Genomic DNA, 21,760 nt, shown 5'->3' on the forward strand with positions numbered 1-21,760 from the left:
AGCTGGTGTAGACAAGGGCCCTGTAAGCATCCCTCCCACCCACGCTAATTACAGAGCCCTTGGCCTCCCATCATCCCTACCACTGACAGCTCAGCTGTCATCAGGTGGTCTCAGTCCCGCCTCAGGCTAAAATGGGTTTAAAGTCTGACAGTGGATGCTCTCAGTCATTCACCAGCTCCCTAAGTCAACCACCAGCCATGTCTGTTCACTTGCCACTGCTTCCCTGTGCACCAGACATACCAGGGGGCATTTTACAGGCTGCAAGAGGGGAGGGGCAATAGGATTTGTTTTGCTTTAGGTGAGAGGGTATTAGAGCTTTAACTTGCTTTGATAGTCCTTGGATCTTCCGATGTCATTTGAAGTCCTCTAGTCTTCTATCTGACCATTTTTTAGCTGTATGTCCTTGGCCTCAAGTTTTATTAATATTATTCATCTTGATCATGGTCTGAGAAATTAAAGTGACCACATTTCTGTAATGATCCTACTCTTTCCAAGCAAAGAAGAAAAATGTCTTTGCGGACCATCACTGCCAATAGGGCTCTGCTTGGTAGATGGCGCTGTAGAAGGAGGCATCTGCTCTCTATAGCAATCATGAAATCGTCGCACCTACAACCAGCTGGGTCAGTGACCAGACTGAGCCCAATGTCTAGAACCTGAGCCAGCTGAAGATGTATTATTTGCCCCCCAAAGTCTTCCTTTTGTAATTCAGAGGACCAGCCTTTGTACACAAAGCAAGAAAATTCAGGTTTCCTTTCTAAGTTGTTAAAGTGACCCAGGGCCAAGGGCAGTCTTTTAAAGAGATCCTAAAAGAACTCTTGGGCCAGAAAATGCAAACAAGTAGAACCTCAGCTGTGTATTTATACTTAGCAGTCCCGAGAAACCTATGGGCATTTGGATTTTATAATGTGATATGTTCTTTCATTTGCTTTTTTTTTGTTTTGTTTTGTTTTTTTAATAACAGGAGCCCAGGCTTAGCTTTTTTTTTCCCCATACTCTATGTATAGCTGAAATTACAATCATCATAATCAAGCATTTAAGCAAACAAAAATAATCATTTGAAAGCTATTTTCCATAAGCTCTTTAGTTCTCAATTCACTACAATTCCGTTCAGAAGGAAATGTTCCATTTTTTCCTATTGTAGTATTGTCAGCAGTAGAAGCAATGACCAGTTCTCCACATTTAAAATTAATTCCACTTCAGCTTTTCTGAATAAAAACAAATTGATCAAAGGCCTAAATTTTTTTTCCAGGAAGACGTTTTTTCTCTACAGACCAGAATCTACTGGAGAATACCATCCTAGTTATACTGAAAGTAAGCAGTTGGTGTAATTTTGAGCCCTCCTTGAAAAATCAAATTGCTTATCTCTGGGAAATTTTTTAATCTCTAAAATCCCCTTTGCAGTTCACTTCATGTGAATGCTCCTCTTCACCCAGGCCATTCCTAATTACAGTGAGAAGGTCTGTAGGTGTAACAATTCTATGAACTCACTGTTATTCCATTAGCACTGAAGGACAAGGTGCTGAGCAGAAAATGGGAAAGTAATTGTACTGGACTTCATGAATAGCAGCACTGGGAATTATTCCAAACCCTAAGGGAACAGTTATATAGTCAGTTCCTTCATTGTGTGGGCAAAGAAACAGAATTTGCTAGAATAACTCAGAACAATGGACGATCTGCTCCAGGTTCTTTCAGCTTCAGTAACCTGTGAATCATACAAATGAGACAGAATCACAGGAGAAGCTAGCACAGGCAAGCAGTGGAATGGAGACTTCCACAGTATAAAGATGGGGTAAAGGAATTTGGGTGTTTTTTTTTTCCCCTTCTTATCCATAGCACTTTTTGATGTCTACCCCATAATAGGCTATTTCGAGTCATCAAATAAATCAGTTTGCTTTATTAGTGAGTTTCTAAACTGGCAAAGCAAAACCTATACCCAGGATGTGAACTTACCAAGCCAAACGTCAAACTACAAAATAGGAAATGTTATCGGCTTTTGCCACCTCCTCCCAGTCAGTGCAGATCTTGAGCTGTCTTGCTGAGCATTCTTGGGCCTTCCCCACTCGCCAGCAGTTATTCCGCACCCCACTCCACACACACACACCATTGGGACCAGAAGGAAGGAGGAGGGAAAGTGTCTCAGAGAATCCAACCTTTGAGTTCTGAATTACTGAGGAAGAGGTAGGTAGGGACAGGGGTGACCAAGGTACCCACACAGAGAAGGGTCTGAGACATGGAGAGTTTTGCTGACGCATACCTTGTGAGGTCCAGAACTAGTGGAGCCTCATTTTGCTTTAAGATTCCTAATGACACGGGCTATCATGACCCAAAGGTGACCTGCACTGGCACCAGTTTCACAGTCTGTCAGACACTAGGAAGTATTATGCTAGAAAGTTTGGTGTTAATCTGAGTTATTTGCTTCCTGAGGAAAGCACCAGAAGATGCCATTCTGATGGTTATCTGCAGGCATTGAAATCTGGTGTGATTGCTTTCCAGCTCCGCTTAGATCTAGAGCCGCATCCCTAAACTGGGAAGAATCAATAGAAAAGAACATAGCTCCGGTGGAGCCAAGATGGCTGAATAGGAACAGCTCCGGTCTACAGCTCCCAGCCTGAGCCACATAGAAGACGGGTGATTTCTGCATTTCCGTTTGAGGTACCAGGTTCATCTCACTAGGGAGTGCCAAACAGTGGGTGCAGGACAGTCGGTGCAGTGCACTGTGTGCCAGCCGAAGCAGGGCGAGGCATTGCCTCACTCGGGAAGCACAGGGGGTCAGGGAGTTCCCTTTCCTAGTCAAAGAAAGGGGTAACAGACGGCACCTGGAAAATCGGGTCAGTCCCACCCTAATACTGCGTTTTTCCAATGGGCCTGGAAAACGGCACACCAGGAGATTGTGTCCCACACCTGGCTCGGAGGGTCCTATGCCCACGGAGTCTCGCTGATTGCTAGCACAGCAGTCTGAGATCAAACTGCAAGGCGGCAGTGAGGCTGGGGGAGGGGTGCCCGCCATTGCCCAGGCTTGCTTAGGTAAACAAAGCAGCCAGGAAGCTCGAACTGGGTGGAGCCCACCACAGCTCAAGGAGGCCTGCCTGCCTCTGTAGGCTCCACCTCTGGGGGCAGGGCACAGACAAACAAAAATTCAGCAGGAACCTCTGCAGACTTAAATGTCCCTGTCTGACTGACAGCTTTGAAGAGAGTAGTGGTTCTCCCAGCACGCAGCTGGAGATCTGAGAACAGACAGACTGCCTCCAAAAGTGGGTCCCTCACCCCCAGGCAGCCTAACTGGGAGGCACCCCCCCAGTAGGGACAGACTGACACCTCACTCAGCCAGGTACTCCTCTGAGATAAAACTTCCAGAGGAACTATCAGACAGCTGAATTTGTGGTCTCACGAAAATCCGCTGTTCTGCAGCCACCGCTGCTGACACCCAGCCAAACAGAGTCTGGAGTGGACCTCTAGCAAACTCCAACAGACCTGCAGCTGAGGGTCCTGTCTGGTAGAAGGGAAACTAACAAACAGAAAGGACATCCACACCAAAAACCCATCTGTACATCACCATCATCAAAGACCAAAAGTAGATAAAACCACAAAGATGGAGAAAATACAGAGCAGAAAAACTGGAAACTCTAAAAAGCAGAGCACCTCTCCTCCTCCAAAGGAACGCAGTTCCTCACCAGCAACGGAACAAAGCTGGACAGAGAATGACTTTGACGAGTTGAGAGAAGAAGGCTTCAGATGATCAAACTACTCCGAGCTATGGGAGGAAATTCAAAACAATAGCAAAGAAGTTAAAAACTTTGAAAAAAAATTAGACGAATGGATAACTAGAATAACCAATGGAGAGAAGGGCTTAAAGGAGCTGATGGAGCTGAAAGCCAAGTTTCGAGAACTACGCGAAGACTGCAGAAGCCTCGGTAGCAGATGCGAACAATTGGAAGAAAGGGTATCAGTGATGGAAGATGAAATGAATGAAATGAAGCGAGAAGGGAAGTTTAGAGAAAAAAGAATAAAAAGAAATGAACAAAGCCTCCAAGAAATTTGGGACTATGTGAAAAGACCAAACCTACGTCTGATTGGTGTACCTGAAAATGACGGGGAGAATGGAACCAAGCTGGAAAACACTCTGCAACATATTATCCAGGAGAACTTCCCCAATCTAGCAAGGCAGGCCAACATTCAGATTCAGGAAACACAGAGAACGCCACAAAGATACTCCTCAAGAAGAGCAACTCCAAGACACATAATTGTCAGATTCACCAAAGTTGAAATGAAGGAAAAAATGTTAAGGGCAGCCAGAGAGAAAGGTCGGGTTACCCACAAAGGGAAGCCCATCAGATTAACAGCTGATCTCTCGGCAGAAACTACAAGCCAGGAGACAGTGGGGGCCGATATTCAACATTCTTAAAGAATTTTCAACCCAGAATTTCATATCCAGCCAAACTAAGCTTCATAAGTGAAGGAGAAATAAAATACTTTACAGACAAGCAAATGCTGGGAGATTTTGTCAACACCAGGCCTGCCCTAAAAGAGCTCCTGAAGGAAGCACTAAACATGGAAAGGAACAACTGGTACCAGCCACTGCAAAAACATGTCAAATTGTAAAGACCATCAAGGCTAGGAAGAAACTGCATCAACTAATGAGCAAAATAACCAACTAACATCATAATGACAGGATCAGATTCACACATAACAATATTAATGTTAAATATAAATGGGATAAATGCTCCAATTAAAAGACACAGACTGGCAAACTGGATAAGGAGTCAAGACCCATCAGTGTGCTGTATTCAGGAAACCCATCTCATATGCAGAGACACACATAGACTCAAAATAAAGGGATGGAGGAAGATCTATCAAGCAAATGGAAAACACAAAAAGGCAGGGGTTGCAATCCTAGTCTCTGATAAAATAGACTTTAAACCAACAAAGATCAAAAGAGACAAAGAAGGCCATTACATAATGGTAAAGGGATCAATTCAACAAGAAGAGCTAACTATCCTAAATATATATGCACCCAACACAGGAGCACCCAGATTCATAAAGCAAGTCCTGAGTGACCTACAAAGGGACTTAAACTCCCACACAATAATACTGGGAGATTTTAACACCCCACTGTCAACATTAGACAGATCAACGAGACAGGAAGTTAACAAGGATATCCAGGAATTGAACTCAGCTCTGCACAGAATGGACCTAATAGACATCTACAGAACTCTCCACCCCAAATCAACAGAATATACATTTTTTTCAGCACCACACCACACCTATTCCAAAATTGACCACATAGTTGGAAGTAAAGTTCTCCTCAGCAAATGTAAAAGAACAGAAATTATAACAAACTGTCTCTCAGACCACAGTGCAATCAAACTAGAAATCGGGATTAAGAAACTCACTCAAAACCACTCAACTACATGGAAACTGAACAACCTGCTCCTGAATGACTATTGGGTACATAATGAAATGAAGGCAGAAATAAAGATGTTCTTTGAAACCACCAAGAACAAAGACACAATATGCCAGAATCTCTGGGACACATTCAAAGCAGTGTGTAGAGGGAAATTTGTAGCACTAAAGGCCCACAAGAGAAAGCAGGAAAGATCCAAAATTCACACCCTAACATCACAATTAAAAGAACTAGAAAAGCAAGAGCAAACACATTCAAAAGCTAGCAGAAGGCAAGAAATAACCAAAATCAGAGCAGAACTGAAGGAAATAGGGACACAAAAAACCCTTCAAAAAATTAATGAATCCAGGAGCTGGTTTTTTGAAAAGATCAACAAATTGATAGACCACTAGCAAGACTAATAAAGAAGAAAAGCGAGAAGAATCAAAGAGATGCAATAAAAAATGAAACCCTTCAAAAAATTAATGAATCCAGGAGCTGGTTTTTTGAAAAGATCAACAAAATTGATAGACCGCTAGCAAGACTAATAAAGAAGAAAAGCGAGAAGAATCAAATAGATGCAACAAAAAATGATAAAGGGGATATCACCACCGATCCCACAGAAATACAATCTACCATCAGAGAATACTACAAACACCTCTATGCAAATAAACTAGAAAATCTAGAAGAAATGGATAAATTCCTCGACAAATACACCCTCCCAAGACTAAACCAGGAAGAAGTTGAATCTCTGAATAGACCAATAACAGGTTCTGAAATTGTGGAAATAATCAATAGCTTACCAACCAAAAAGAGTCCAGGACCAGATGCATTCGCAGCCGAATTCTACCAGAGGTACAAGGAGGAACTGGTACCATTCCTTCTGAAACTATTCCAATCGATAGAAAAAGAGGGAATCCTCCCTAATACATTTTATGAGGCCAGCATCGTCCTGATACCAAAGCCTGGCAGAGACATAACCAAAAAAGAGAATTTCAGACCAATATCCTTGATGAACATTGATGCAAAAATCCTCAATAAAATACTGGCAAACCGAATCCAGCAGCACATCAAAAAGCTTATCCACCATCATCAAGTGGGCTTCATCCCTGGGATGCAAGGCTGGTTCAACATACGCACATCAATAAATGTAATCCAGCATATAAACAGAATCAAAGACAAAAACCACATGATTATCTCAATAGATGCAGAAAAGGCCTTTGACAAAATTCAACAACCCTTCATGCTAAAAACTCTCAATAAATTAGGTATTGATGGGACATATCTCAAAATAATAAGAGCTATCTATGACAAACCCACAGCCAATATCATACTGAATAGAAAAAAACTGGAAGCATTCCCTTTGAAAACTGGCACAAGACAGGGATGCCCTCTCTCACCACTCCTATTCAGCATAGTGCTGGAAGTTCTGGCCAGGGCAATCAGGCAGGAGAAGGAAATAAAGGGTATTCAATTAGGAAAAGAGGAAGTCAAATTGTCCCTGTTTGCAGATGACATGATTGTATATCTAGAAAACCCCATCATCGGAGGCCAAAATCTCCTTAAGCTGATTAGCAACTTCAGCAAAGTCTCAGGATACAAAATCAATGTGCAAAAATCACAAGCATTCTTGTACACCAATCACAGACAAACAGAGAGCCAAATCATGAGTGAACTCCCATTCACAATTGCTTCAAAGAGAATAAAATACCTAGGAATCCAACTTACAAGGGATGTGAAGGACCTCTTCAAGGAGAACTACAAACCACTGCTCAATGAAATAAAAGAGGATACAAACAAATGGAAGAACATTCCATGCTCATGGGTTGGAAGAATCAATATCGTGAAAATGGCCATACTGCCCAAGGTAATTTATAGATTCAATGCCATCCCCATCAAGCTACCAATGACTTTCTTCACAGAATTGGAAAAAGCTACTTTAAAGTTCATATGGAACCAAAAAAGAGCCCGCGTCGCCAAGTCAATCCCAAGCCAAGAGAACAAAGCTGGAGGCATCATGCTACCTGACTTCAAACTATACTACAAGGCTACAGTAACCAAAACAGCATGGTACTGGTACCACAACAGAGACATAGATCAATGGAACAGAACAGAGCCCTCAGAAATGATGCCGCATATCTACAACTATCTGATCTTTGACAAACCTGACAAAAACAAGCAATGGGGAAAGGATTCCCTATTTAATAAATGGTGCTGGGAAAACTGGCTAGCCATATGTAGAAAGCTGAAACTGGGTCCCTTCCTTACACCTTATACAAAAATTAATTCAAGATGGATTAAAGACTTAAATGTTAGACCTAAAACCATTAAAACCCTACAAGAAAACCTAGGCAATACCATTCAGGACATAGGTGTGGGCAAGGACTTCATGTCTAAAACACCAAAAGCAATGGCAACAAAAGCCAAAATTGACAAATGGGATCTAATTAAACTAAACAGCTTCTGCACAGCAAAAGAAACTACCATCAGAGTGAACAGGCAACCTACAGAATGGGAGAAAATTTTTGCAACCTACTCATCTGACAAAGGGCTAATATCCAGAATCTACAATGAACTCAAACAAATTTACAAGAAAAAAACAAACAACCCCATCAAAAAGTGGGCAAAGGACATGAACAGACACTTCTCAAAAGAAGACATTTATGCAGCCAAAAAACACATGAAAGAATGCTCATCATCACTGGCCATCAGAGAAATGCAAATCAAAACCACAATGAGATACCATGTCACACCAGTTAGAATGGCCATCATTAAAAAGTCAGGAAACAACAGGTGCTGGAGAGGACGTGGAGAAATAGGAACACTTTTACACTGTTGGGAGGACTGTAAACTAGTTCAACCATTGTGGAAGTCAGTGTGGCGATTCCTCAGGGATCTAGAACTAGAAATACCATTTGACCCAGCCATCCCATCACTGGGTATATACCCAAAGGAGTATAAATCATGCTGCTATAAAGACACATGAACACGTATGTTTATTGCAGCACTATTCACAATAGCAAAGAGTTGGAACCAACCCAAATGTCCAACAACGATAGACTGGATTAAGAAAATGTGGCACATATACACCATGGAATACTATGCAGCCATAAAAAATGATCAGTTCATGTCCTTTGTAGGGACATGGATGAAACTGGAAAACATCATTCTCAGTAAACTATCGCAAGGACAAAAAACCAAACACCGCATGTTCTCACTCATAGGTGGGAATTGAACAATGAGAACTCATGGACACAGGAAGGGGAACATCACACTCCGGGGCCTGTTGTGGGGTGGGGGGAGGGGGGAGGGACAGCATTAGGAGATATACCTAATTCTAAATGACGAGTTAATGGGTGCAGCAAAACAACATGGCACATGGATACATATGTAACAAACCTGCACATTGTGCACATGTACCCTAAAACCTAAAGTATAATAATAAAAAAAAATAAAAATTAAAAAAAAAAAAAGAACATAGCTCCACAGCACAAAACAATGGCAGCTTTAGTCTGAGCAAGAACATTCTGTGAGGCCCCAGCTGAAAGGCAGGTTGGGATTTGGAAGGAATGACACCAAGCAGTAAACGAGAATGATCTGGGAGACCCTGGCCTCTGCCTGTACTGAGAATGCCTTGAACTCCTTTCAAAATGTCAGATTTATTCCAAGAGCTCTGAATGGCATCGGGCCCCCGTGACCCTGCAAAGCCAACAGAAGGAGCTCTGGAATGCTTGGCTTGGCCTTCTCCAAATCTGCAGGAAGGTCACAGCCTGTATATCCATCAGCTCTGTGTACACCAGCCCAAGGCTTTACCAAAGCTCTCAAGTAGGTCCTGGGAAGGTTTATTGAGGCCCCCACCCCTTCCTACCACTACTGCCTCCAGGGTACACATATACCTTCCTTCAAAAGCACTCTTAGATCAGCAACAGAAAAAGGAAGCTCAATTAGGAGAAAATAACTAGCATTCATTCAGCAGATGGCATATGGAATATGAAAATTTCCCAGCCTCGAAAACCATCACTTTTCCATGACCTTGACCTCCCTTTTGTTGGTTGAAAGAGAAGAGAATCTTTCAGCTCTGGGCCTATTACTAACCCTGATATTCCAGCCTCTGCTAGGCTCTGGTTTATAAGCCACATCCCATACTTCCTCAACTGTATTCTAATTACTAAAATGCTCAAAACACCCTAGCTCATGAATAGGACCTCCTCAAAACTTCAATAGAAAGCGGGGAGAATGAGAGAGCTCAGCTCCTGTTCCATGGTCCTCTCCCCTTCTTTTTCCTTAAAACAACCTGGACACCTGTGGCAAAAATATTAACACTGCCGCCATTGCAAATGGAAGTCTCTAATAACCCTCCCGCCCATAGAAAATCTTTACTAACAAATTGCAGCTAGTTCTGCTGTCAACCAGTCTGAGCCCCATGAATCATGCCACTGAGCTCCCAAGTTATTGTCAACTGGGTTGACAGCTTCAGGTATGATGCTGCTGAAGCATCCTCAGAGAATGCAGAAAAGTGGAGGTCTTTTCTCAGAGGAGCCTCTGGAAACTCTTTTCAAGCCTAGGGAAGGGATCACGCTGCACTGAGCTCCAGAGTTAAAGAGGGGGGCATGTTAGACTACGGCTCTGCAGCCTATGTTCACATCCTGGCTTCACCACTTCATACTTATGTAGCCATGGCTGGCTCCTTTGCCTCCCCATGCCTCAGTTTCCAGACCCATAAAATGAGGATGATGATAAAACTATCTCCTAGGATTAAAGGAGATTTTTCATGTAAAGTACTTAGCACAGAGCTTCCAATACAAATGCTAGACACCATTAATAGTGTAGTTCTAATGGGAACACATAGGCACAGGGAGGGGAACATCACACACCAGGGCCTTTTGGGGTGTGGAGGCCTAGGGGAGGGATAGCATTAGGAGAAATACCTAATGTAAAAGATGGGTTGATGGGTGCAGCAAACCACCATGGCACGTGTGTACCTATGTGACAAACCTGGCGTTCTGCACATGTATCCTAGATTTAAAAATATATAGTACAGTTCTGAGCCAGAACATCAGAGAGTTGAATAGACTTTGGGGACAAGAATAGCAGGACCTCATCCATAGTATGGACGGAATAGTATGGAAAGGACCATTGATATCAGCACATATTTACTTTCCCTAGCCCCATTTGTGATTTATCAATAGGAATATCAAAGGCATTTGAAACTTCATATAGAGCTGTCTGTATCATTTTGTCATAAGTACTGCTGGGCCTGGAAGACTACCCATAAACGACAACTTCATTGTGGGGTAGGGGAGGCCCCTGAACACATGGCTGAATAGCAGGGACCCTCCCAGCATTGCAGGCTGGTTCCCATAAGACTTCAAGTTTTTTGAAAAAGTATTTAAATGATTAGGAGAATGTCTAGACACTGAGGTACTATTAGGTTGAAGTGGAAATCTCATAAGATCCAGTTTCCTTTTCAAATTCTAGTTTCCTAAGACTCAGGTTGAGTTAGAAATGTCTATAGAGAAATTATATTTTAGAAACTGGTATTATATTATATTTTAGAATACTTCCCACCCATGCCCACCACGGTAGTAGTGGGATATAAATGAGGGAAAATTCTCCATCCTGCTAAAATATTTAGAGACGAATTCTGGCTGAAGGTCACAATCAATTCAGCCTTCCCAGTTCCTGAGAGTGATTTCAAATTGGGTTTCAAAAAAAAAAAAAAAATAGGGCCAAATCCCATAGAAATTTCTGGAGCTGGCATTAAATGAATCTTCTTTCACAGAACTCCTAACGGTAGTTGGATATTAACAAGGAGAAAAGAACAATTATCGTTTGGGACTCCAAGTGCCACTTTATGTCACTTTAAAGAATGAATAGACTTCCAGCTCCACTCAGCTGTCTGTTCACAATTACAAAGCAATGGTAAATAATCATAGTAAATGGAAGGTCTGATTTAGGAGGGTGAAATAGTATAACAACTCGATGCTTTCTCTTGCTTTTCTGTGGCAAGGCAAGCAGGGCAGCTCCTGCCATGGGTTTGGCTTAAATCCAGATCTGTGCCAAATTAAAAAAAAAAAAAAAAAGGTCCTGGAACTATTTATTAAAGTGGACACAAAACAAACTACCAAAACATTATTTTTACAAGGAGAGAATGATCATTTCATGAGTCATGGTTTAATTTGCTCTCTAGTGGTTTTATTTAACCAAAGGATCATACTTGTTCGTGCCAATAAAACTTGAATGGTTTTAATAGAAAGTCCATCTTTCCATTTTCTCAGCAGGCCAGTTTTCAAGGAGCCATCTGAGCTCTACTTCTGAGAAGATGTGTTGATATAGGGGATATGGGCAGGACTTTCTCTTTGCACCCATAATTCACCCCAAAGGGAGGTTTTATACTCACGCTGAAAGGGGTCTAGACCTCAGCCAGTGAAGGCTTTGATCTTGGGCCTGAAAGCATCTTATCCAAACACACATTCATTTAATCTTGCAACTCAAGAGTGACGCACCCTTCCAAAGAGGTTTGGGAGGACCAAGGGGACAGGGTTGGGGCTTGCAGGAGAGACTCACAGGTATGCCTGAGGAGCCAGTTATCTGTGATACCCAGTCTCAGGAGAGCAGCTTTGCCTCTCAGTGAGGCCGGAGGACAATGTAAAGCATCTCTAGTGCAGGCAGTCTCCTCTAGGGCTTTCCAGGGGGAGTGAGATTGTATATACAGGAAAGTATAAGGGCAAACAAGAACTGCCCTAGGGAAATCCAGACAGGCTGAGATCCATGGCTGCTATTTTTCCCACCTTTCCTTCCAGTGTCCAGCCCAGTGCCCACCCGTCTCCTACACCCCTGTCCCTAAGGCCACCGTCTTGTGCCATTTCCTGACTATATTACTACCAGCTAAGTCCAAAATAAGGTGGAGGTTTCAGATAATACCTTTCCCAGAAGAATTTGTATGTTAACATAAAGCCCTAAATCCCTTTCAAGTCTCAATTCAACAAACATTGAGGAGACTCATTTCTGCCTACTGGGCATTAAGCATTTGTGGAAACAAAGAGGAATGAGACTTCCCCTCCCTCAAGGAGCTCACAGTCTAACAAGAGAGGAGATATATAGTCAAATAATTCTGATATCGATGGAAACAGAAAGGTCTGTGGAAACCCCAGTGAAGAAATCCTGTGTTTGGGGTACAGGAATAGTGACAAAGAAGAGGTACTATTTGAATTGGGTCATGGATCCAGTATCTATTAGGATTATGTCTGACTATGTATAACAGAAAAATCCAAATAACCATGGATTAATGAAAATAGTGTTTAATCTCACTAAAAGAAGTCTGGTATTAGACAATCCATGTATGGTTAACAGAGCTCCATGATGCCACCACAGTCCTATCTTTCTTCTTTATCTTTTTATATAGCTTCTATCCTCAAGTTTGCTTCTTGGGCCCAAAATGGCTGCTGGAGCTCCAGACAGTCCATTACAGTTCCAGGCAGAAAGGGCAAAATTGATGCTTCAAGAGGCTTCTCTAGAATTCCACTCAAGAACTTCTATTTCATTGGCCACCCATTCTGAGGAAATAGAACACCTCCATAGATTCAGGCTTATATTGTAAGCAGGAGAGGGAGACTGGATATTGAGTAGGTAAGTAGTAATCTATGCAACAGTCTTCAAGAATAAATGGGGCTTCCCAGAAAGACAAAGTGAAGAAGGACATTTCCGGTAATAGAAACAAAACATACAAAGATAAAAGTCTGTAAAGTATTTGGTGGGTATTGGAAACTCAATAGTCTAGAAAGGCCTTCCAGGTCAACCTTAGCAAATCTTATTTTTCTGAGTGGGTTGTGGGTTTGGGGGTATGTGTTGTGGTTATTGCTGATGCGGAACCCCACCATGAATAAAGGTAAGAGAAGCAGCTCTGGTTCAAAGTGCAATAGGAAGAGAACTGTACTTGAATCATTAGAATGTAAGACAGAGTGACAAGTCCTAAGAGAGTGGTAACTAAAAGATCAATGGGACTTCACAGGCAATGACAGTAGAGCTATATTGAATGGATTTAGAATTTCCAAGTGCCGAGGTGAAAGGAAAAGCTGTCCAAATGGAGGGAACAGCATTTGCAAAGGCCCAGAGAGATAGTGAAACATAAGTGACATTGAGCCTGATTCCCCTTTATCAGAAACTAAAGTTTGTGAAACGGTGTGGGGAAAAAGATGGGAAAGGTAAGTGGGGCAGGATCGGTGGAAGACAGTGCAGTTCTAGTATCTAGCCAAGGACATAACCATGATGGAGGCCTCTGATCTCAACCACTTGAGCAAAGTAGTAGCAATCATGCCTTTGTACTGCAGTTTCTTTTAATAAAAAGTAGGATGCGCTTGTAGTCTGGATTCTCAAGGCACATAGGCCTCTTGACAAAACACAGTATCCCTGAGGCCTGAATCTTGATCGAAAGTCCACCACTCAGTTTTGGACTAGTCCCTGGTGCCTCCTCTGCCAAAGCATTTGCAATCTAATTCTCTGTAGTCACCCTGTGTAGTCAAGTCAAGTCATCCCAAAGAGTTGGGACCCTGAGGGAAGGCAGTGCTAGTGTGTGCTCTCTGTCTTCTGTGGTGCTCCTTGTCTCCGCTTTGGAGCTACAGATGTGGCCGATTCTGTGGGAGAATGATTTTCAAACTCTATGTGACTATCCATAATGGGTCATGGAATCATTTAGGTAACTCAGAACCAGCATTTTTTTTTTAATGAAATAGAATACTGTATTAGAATAGGTTAGACTACACTGTGGTAAACATTTCTAAACTCTTAGTGGCTCATCAAGCAAAGCTTTATTTTCTCTCAAAGGCAGCTAAGGATGTGGTGATTCTCTAGGGCAAATGTCCTCCAGGTAGCAACTCGGTGATCCAAACAGCTCTGATCTGTGGCTTTACCACCTTCACCGGAGGCCTCCCTGGGTCACTGTAACAGGGAGAGGGTCAGCCTGCTGGCTTCCTGTGTTTCAGTGTAGAAGTGATGCTATCCCTTTATAACCATAGCATATTGGCCAGAATTAGTCCTAGAGCCACACCTACTTCAGGCACCTGAAAGAAGAGAGCTGGATATTGGCAGATACTAGCTAGCAACGTCCAGTATAAACAGAGTAGAAGACAAATGGAATGGAACAGAATATATCTAAGTGCATCACAGAAGTATTTTAGAGTTTATATGTGTGTGGTTGAGAAAATGTTGAGGCATGTACTAAGTAGCAATTGTAAAATGTATTTCTGGCTAGGCACAGTAGCTCACACCTGTAATTCTAGCACTTTGGGAGGCCAAGGCAGGAGGGTCACCTGAGGTCAGGAGTTCGAGACCAGCCTGGCCAACATAGCAAAACCCTATCCCTACTAAAAAAAATACAAAAATTAGCCGGGCATGGCAGCTGGCACCTGTAATTCTAGCTACTAGGGAGGCTGAGGCAGGAGAATCGCTTGAACCTGGGGACAGAGGTTGCAGTGAGCCAAGATGGCACCACTGCACTCTCCAGCCTGGGCAAAATCAAGTGAAACTCCATCTCAAAAAAAAAAAAAAAAGTAGTTCTAGGTAGAGGCCAGGTGTTTAAAAAAGGCTTGAAAGGGACTACATCTGAGGAAAAAAGTATGTCTAGAAGGAGAAGAGATTTGTGACATGTGACCCTATGAAAACAAAGGGCTCTCCTTGTGTCTGCTCAAAGAAAATAAGCTTCTGAAGTCTCTTGAACAGTCTTCATTCCATAGCTCAAAAATAACCCAGTGTTACATACCTGGATTCCTCTAACAAACTCAATGGGTTACAGTCAACATTGCTGGGGTGGGAAGTGTGTGTGTATTCATTTTGTTCCCTAAAAGAGCTGCAGGGCATGCATTCTAACGAATTTGCTAAATGGCCAGAAGTCCATAGAGTTTGGGAAAGTTAGAAGGTGGCCTCAAGAACACCCAGGGACTGGAGAAACAAACATAAGAAAGGGGAGTTCTAGGCAGGGCCTGGTGACTCATGCCTATAATCCCAGCACCTTGGGAGGCCAAGGCGGGAGAATTGGTTGAGCACAGGAGTTCGAGACCAGCCTGGGCAACATGACAAAACCCCGTCCCTACAAAAAAAATTAAAAATTCGCTGGGTATCATGTCACATGCCTGTAGTCCCAGCTACTCGAGAGGCTGAGGGGGGAGGATTGCTTGAGCCCAGGAGGTCGAGGCTGCAGTGAACCATGATTGTCACTGGACTCCAGCCTAGTGACAGAGCAAGACCCTGTTTTTTTTCTTAAATAAAAACAAAGGCTGCTCTAAGGTGACATTAAAAATCTAATGCCCCATATGTACCATGAAATACTATGCAGCCATAAAAAAGGATGAGTTCATGTCCTTTTCAGGGACATGGATGAAGCTGAATAGCATCATTCTCAGCAAACTAACACAGGAACAGAAAACCAAACTCCACATGTTCTCACTCATAAGTGGGAGCTGAACAATGAGAACACATGGACCCAGGGAGGGGAACATCACGCACTGGAGCCCGTTGAGTGGTGGGGGATTTAGGGGAGGGACAGCATTAGGAGAAATATCTCATGTAGATAACGGGTTGATGGATGCAGCAAACCACGATGGCACGTATATACCTATGTAACCTGCACGTTCTGCACATGAATCCCACAACTTAAAGGGTAATAAAAATATTTAAAAATCGGATGCCCAACATGAAGATACCCACCTTCTAAGTAAACACCTCACTTGTGTGGAAACACGGGTCATTCCTATGGCAAGACCCTAATTGTGTAAGTTCTCAGTTGAAATCCTGCTGTGAAACTGTGACATCAGTCATGAAACAATGAGCAGTGCCTCCCTGGTACCTCTATGTGGGGCACTGCTCCGAGAAGAGAAGCAAACCTTCAGGGAAAAACTTGGCAATATTTTTCCTAGGGCTCCAGAAGCCAGAAGAAGAAATGTTATGAACTCTGCAGGGCATGTGGAAGGTGTTATGTTAGTAAATTGACTTGGGATGGTTGAAATATATCTCTGAAACCCGTAACTCAAGGGACACAGTGAAAAAATGTTAGCTAACGTTTATAATCTTCTCCTGTACGAGGCCACTCCTGTTAGTTAGTTCCATGTTATGTGGTCAAAGAGCTCAGGAAGTTTGCCTACTTGCAGATAATAAGTACAGAGCTATGCTTCAAACTCAGCTTGTCTTTTAACTGCTACAATTAAAAAAAAAAAAAAAAAAAAAAACAGAAAACTTGGGATTACTTAGAAGCAGCAAGGTGTTGTGAGCTGAACTGTTTCTTCCAACAAAGGCATGTTGAAGTCCTAACCCCCAGTACCTCAAATGCAACCTTATTTGCAAATAGGTTCACTTATAGATGTAGTTAAGACAAGGTCTTGCTGGAATAGGGTGGGCCCCTAAGCGGACATCACTGGTTTGCTTATAAGAAGGTGATCATGTCAAGACATAGAACACCCTGTGAAGACAGAAGTAGAGATTGGAGTGATGCATCTACCAGCCAGGGAACACCAAGGATTGCTGGCCTCAGAGCCTTCAGAAGTATTGGATTTAGCCTCTAGAACTGAGACAATAAATTCACAGTTTTAAGCCACTCAGTTTGTATACTTTGTTATGGCAGCCCTATGAAACTAATAGACAAAATAATTACAATCTCCAAATAATTACCAAACCAGATCTAACATGGCATCTAGCATCTCCTTAGTAATGAGAAAAAATCTAGGCATAAAGCTTTGAAGACTTTGGCTCAAACTGAGCAGCAGTCACAGCAGCCAGACCCCCAACCCTTTGCATTTTGTGTTTGCCGTCTTCCTCCCCATGTAAGCACTGAAGGTAGTTTCCTCTTTGACTTAGTGCTCTGAGAATCTGAACCTGTGGGGCCTACACTGCAGTTGCTGGTGCAGACATAATGGTTCCTATCTTTTCAGAGGCAGGAGATGATTATGCATCTCCCTGGGATCCTTGCCCATGAGTTCATGTCCTTTGCACGGACATGGATGAAGCTGGATACCATCATTCTCAGGCACACACTCCATTTTGGGAGCCAAGCGGGGGACCCAGCCCCAGGGAGTATGGGATGAGCTGCCACCCTCATCTGAAGTGTGAGCACTGGGGTAGCTAGCTAAAGCTCTAGTGCTTATAGGACCACATCCAGTCAGTGTTGGGGGCAGAAATCAAGTGGAAATTTTTCCCCAGACCAGAGAGAAGACTTGGAACGGAGGAGCACAGTTGCTTCTCAGAGTCCATTTCTCCAACAAATTGTCAGGGAAGTGACCTTCAAAGGCCTGTTGTCAAAGTCACCACGAGCTAACAGAGGACATCTAGGTCTGGTGGCACTTCCTCTAACCAGAAAGCCACTAAAAGCCAAGGCTCACTCTATGCAAGTGGCAGCAGCATTCTTCTCCAGAAATGTTTTCTTTCAAAACAACTTGAGCCAAACGTAACACTATCCATATGGCACAAATAGATTTTATCTTTATCTGGTAGGTGGCAAAGATCCCTGGAAATCTGTTGATCTGTGTGTCCAAAGGGAAAAGTTTTAAAGACCTAATAGTGGTAAAATTTATAGTTACCATGGCACTATGCAGCTCATAGATGCAACGCTTCCAAACTCAGAGCCTTTCAAGAGACCAGATACCATGCTGCTCCAGTGGTTTTCAGAGCATTGTTGAAATGCAGATTACTAGGTCCGACCCAAGAATATTAGCTTCAAGGCCCCAGGAATGGTATTTTAACAAGCACAAGAGGAAATTCTGATGCAGATGGTCAGGCGACTACACTTCGGGAAACACTGGGTTTCGACTTTCTTCTGTATTAAGATCCAAGGATATAGATCAGATGAACTCTCAGGTTTCCTCCAGCCTCATGATTCCAATATGGCGCCTTGTTTATTTGTGTCCATTTGCCCTACTTAAGCTGGTTGCTTTGGTATCCTAGAACCACTTTCTTTCCTTTAACTTTTCCAACCAACTCCACTGCCCTTTCTCTGTCCCTTGATTGTCTGGCTGGCTCTGAGGAGCCAAATAGAGTTATCTTAACATGTGATAGGTAGATGCTATAGGTATCATTGCTAAAACCAACTCCCAATACAACTAAGATAGATAGTAAGCATACCACTTTATCAGCCTTTAATCTGCCCTCATTATTAATACTTAATCATCCCTGACCAGAGTTTCCTAACTCAGTTCTCTAGGGGGTTATGGATGGGTTTCAAGGCATCTGAAAACTCTCTGAAATGTCACATGAAATTGTATGCAAATAATATGCATGTAGGCAGTTTTTTGGAGGTTTTTTTTTTTTTTTTTTTTTTTAAGAAAAAGTCCACAGCCAGGGAAGGTTAAGAACCATGGTTTCAGATATCATCCGACTCACCTGGTTGTGATATAGGAAGTTCATTTTGATAATTCTAAGCTACATTGTTTGACTCATGGACAGTTCCTAGTCAGCTTAAGCTGCCCCTACAGAAAATATCAAAATCTAACTAGATCATGTTTCTCCTTTTCATTGGTAATATGCTAGACACTTTACTAATCAACAAAGATAGAAGATCAAATAAAATACAGTTCCTAGAAGATGGCACTGACATCACAAGCATAGTCTTTCAATCCCTCCAAATCCCTACATAGAAACAGGCAGAACAATTAAATAACAAAACCGAAAACCCAGAGACACATTTATAGCAAATCTAAAATTACAAGTGGGTACAGACAAACCACCAATACCACAAGTTTATGCAGCAGGAAAAAGGGAGCAATGGAGTAGCATCGGATAGACCTGAAGACAGGAGAACCTCTAATTAGTCAACGGTATTCCCTGAAAAGTATAGTTGGAATGTTTTTGAAAACATCCTTAGAACTGGAGTTGGGGCTATCACGTTCTCTAACAGTAGTAACTAGACGGTCTCAGTAAGGTAGACAGGGGCTGGAGTCGTCAAGGCCCCTGAGAGCTTTCAAAATGGGTCCACATGGGCTCCCTCCTAGGACAGAGCCCTATACTGAGGAAAAACTGCCAGGAGGAATTAGAATTGAGCAGGATAGGGTCAGTAGAGACAAGGGAGAGACAGACTAGGTCTGGATCAGCTGGGGAGGGAAACAGCAGGAAAGCTCATCATGCAAACTGCCATACTTCACACTGTGAAAAAACAACCAAAGAGAGAACTCTGAAGCTTAGAAAGTTTTCTAAATCCTGCCTCATTCTCTTAGGAAAATGAATTTCATGTAAAAGTGATCAACAGAAACGAATAGAGGTCAGTTCCTATAACACAGCTATTATAAGAAAAATGAGGGTGTGGAATAGAATAATGTTCCTACAAACAATGAAAATATGCCAGAAAGACATGCTCATAAAATAGATCAAAATTATAACATATTACATCAAACAAGTTCAGAGACTAAGAAAATGATACAAGACACAAAAGAATTAGAAAAACTCTAGAAATAGAAAAAATCATTTAATAAATCAAGTCTAAATTAGAAGGAATACAAAAGTTAATAAACACAATTGATAATATCTTAAGAGAAATACCAGGTGAAGGGGAAGAAAAACATCAGAAATAAAAGTAATTCAAGAGAAAGTGACACATATTGAAGATTAAGAAATTGAACATCTAGAGAACAGGAGTCCCTAAAGAAGAAACGCAAAGCAAGGAAATAGAATGCTCCTAAAAACGATCTTGAAATAACACCCTTGGAACTATACATTGAAAGAGCACACAATGTACCTGAGACATCAACCTAGAACAACCAACATTAGATAAGTTTTAACAAAATTAATGAACTTTAAAGAAAAAGTCCTTTGGGCATCTTGGGGGGGCAGGGGGAAGCATGTGATTTGTGGTAGAAAGAAAGCTGCCACAAGTTCATTAAACTTTTCAGGAACAACTTTGCATGTCAAAAGAAATAAAATATATTTAATGTGCTCAAAGTATAAACCAATGCTTTTATTTCCAGCAAAATGACTTTCAAAATAGGCACGAACTATTATCAACATACAAGACCTCAAAATATTGTTCCCATGAACCCTTGCTGAGAACTCTACTGAAAAACAAGCTTCAGACAATCAAGATGACTAGAGAGAAATTGACAAAAGGCCTGGAGGTAGGCATAAAATCAGCAGTCACCTGATCATTTAGCTAGGACTAAATGATAGTTAAGAGGGAAACAACAGTCTGTAATGGTTATATGTCCAGACAATATAAATATATGACAACTATCTATAGTTATACTGCAGGAGTTTTGTAAATGGGAGGTCAGAATTCAAGGATATGGCAAAAATATTTTAATGTTTTAGATAATTATTATGGTGGCATTATCGGTATTATTCTGAGATTGCTGTGTCTGTGATCTAGGGGAAAGCAAATGAATCATTGTGGAATATTCTCATTTTATTCTTTGTGTCCTTGAAAAACAGAAATACTTGAGTTGGAAATATCCATAAGAACTCACGAGATCTATAACCAGTGGCATGGTGAAGCCAAGCCAGCTCACACCAACAGTTTGTACACTTTTTTCAACTCCATGGTCAGTAACTTCGTGTCAGTAGCTTGAAATCAGCCATGGTGGGAGTATTTATACACCATGGAAATTGGGAAATGCTACAAATCCAGCCTTTCTTCCCCAACAGAGAGTCAATTGTTAAACCACTTGCCAGCACCCCACAGTATATAGCAATCTTTAGTGTCCAGATCGTAGTAAGAATAGAAGGGAATAGAAAAGCCATCTGTTTACACATTTCTTGATCTGTAAAATGGGACTATAGTACCCACTTACAAGTGTAAAGAGAAAATAAGACATATGGAAATGCTATATAAATGAAAGGGTGTAGGGTAGAGTATTCCTGAAATCCTCGATGGAGATAAATGTGCTTTCCTTCTTCACACAACTGTGTGACGACAAGCATTTTATCGTTATAACAAGACCATTTATCAAGTCTATAAACACTTGCAAATGCTCCCAGTAGGCAAAAAGTCTTCTTCCACAAGCTGAGATATGATCATTTGTTCATCCACTCTCAAGTATAACATTGAGTATTCATTTTGTTGAGTCAAGTAGCTATCCCAGCCCTCAGACAAGATGCAACAACTGGCAGAGACCATTATATAGGTCTGGGTTCTGAGACAAATGGGATGATGGCTTACCTTATACCTGTCCTCACCCTAAAAATGATGGCTTATGGACATAGGGAGACAAAAAGAACATTGTCTACTATTTAAGATTTGAATCTCACATGGGAGGGCAATACTCCAGAGAGACCACTGTGTTCCAGATTCACTTGATCAGTCACCTGGGATGATTGATTGCTGAAAATTCGGTGTCTTGGTTTACTTCCCAGACCTGCTGAATCAGAATCTCCAAGAGAGGTCTTTAAAATCTGAATTTTTAACAAATGTTC

The 21,760-nt window shown here is 41.9% G+C and overlaps 1 protein-coding gene across 1 annotated transcript in view; it reads left to right on the forward strand.

Annotated features, from left to right (window-relative positions):
• Nucleotides 1-21,760, forward strand: part of SLC9A9 (solute carrier family 9 member A9) — a 598,822-nt gene that overhangs the window by 568,594 nt on the left and 8,468 nt on the right. The gene's annotated exons all lie outside the window — the stretch shown is intronic.

This window comes from Nomascus leucogenys, chromosome 8 (assembly GCF_006542625.1).
Source record: "Nomascus leucogenys isolate Asia chromosome 8, Asia_NLE_v1, whole genome shotgun sequence".
Classification (NCBI taxonomy): Eukaryota; Metazoa; Chordata; class Mammalia; order Primates; family Hylobatidae; genus Nomascus; species Nomascus leucogenys.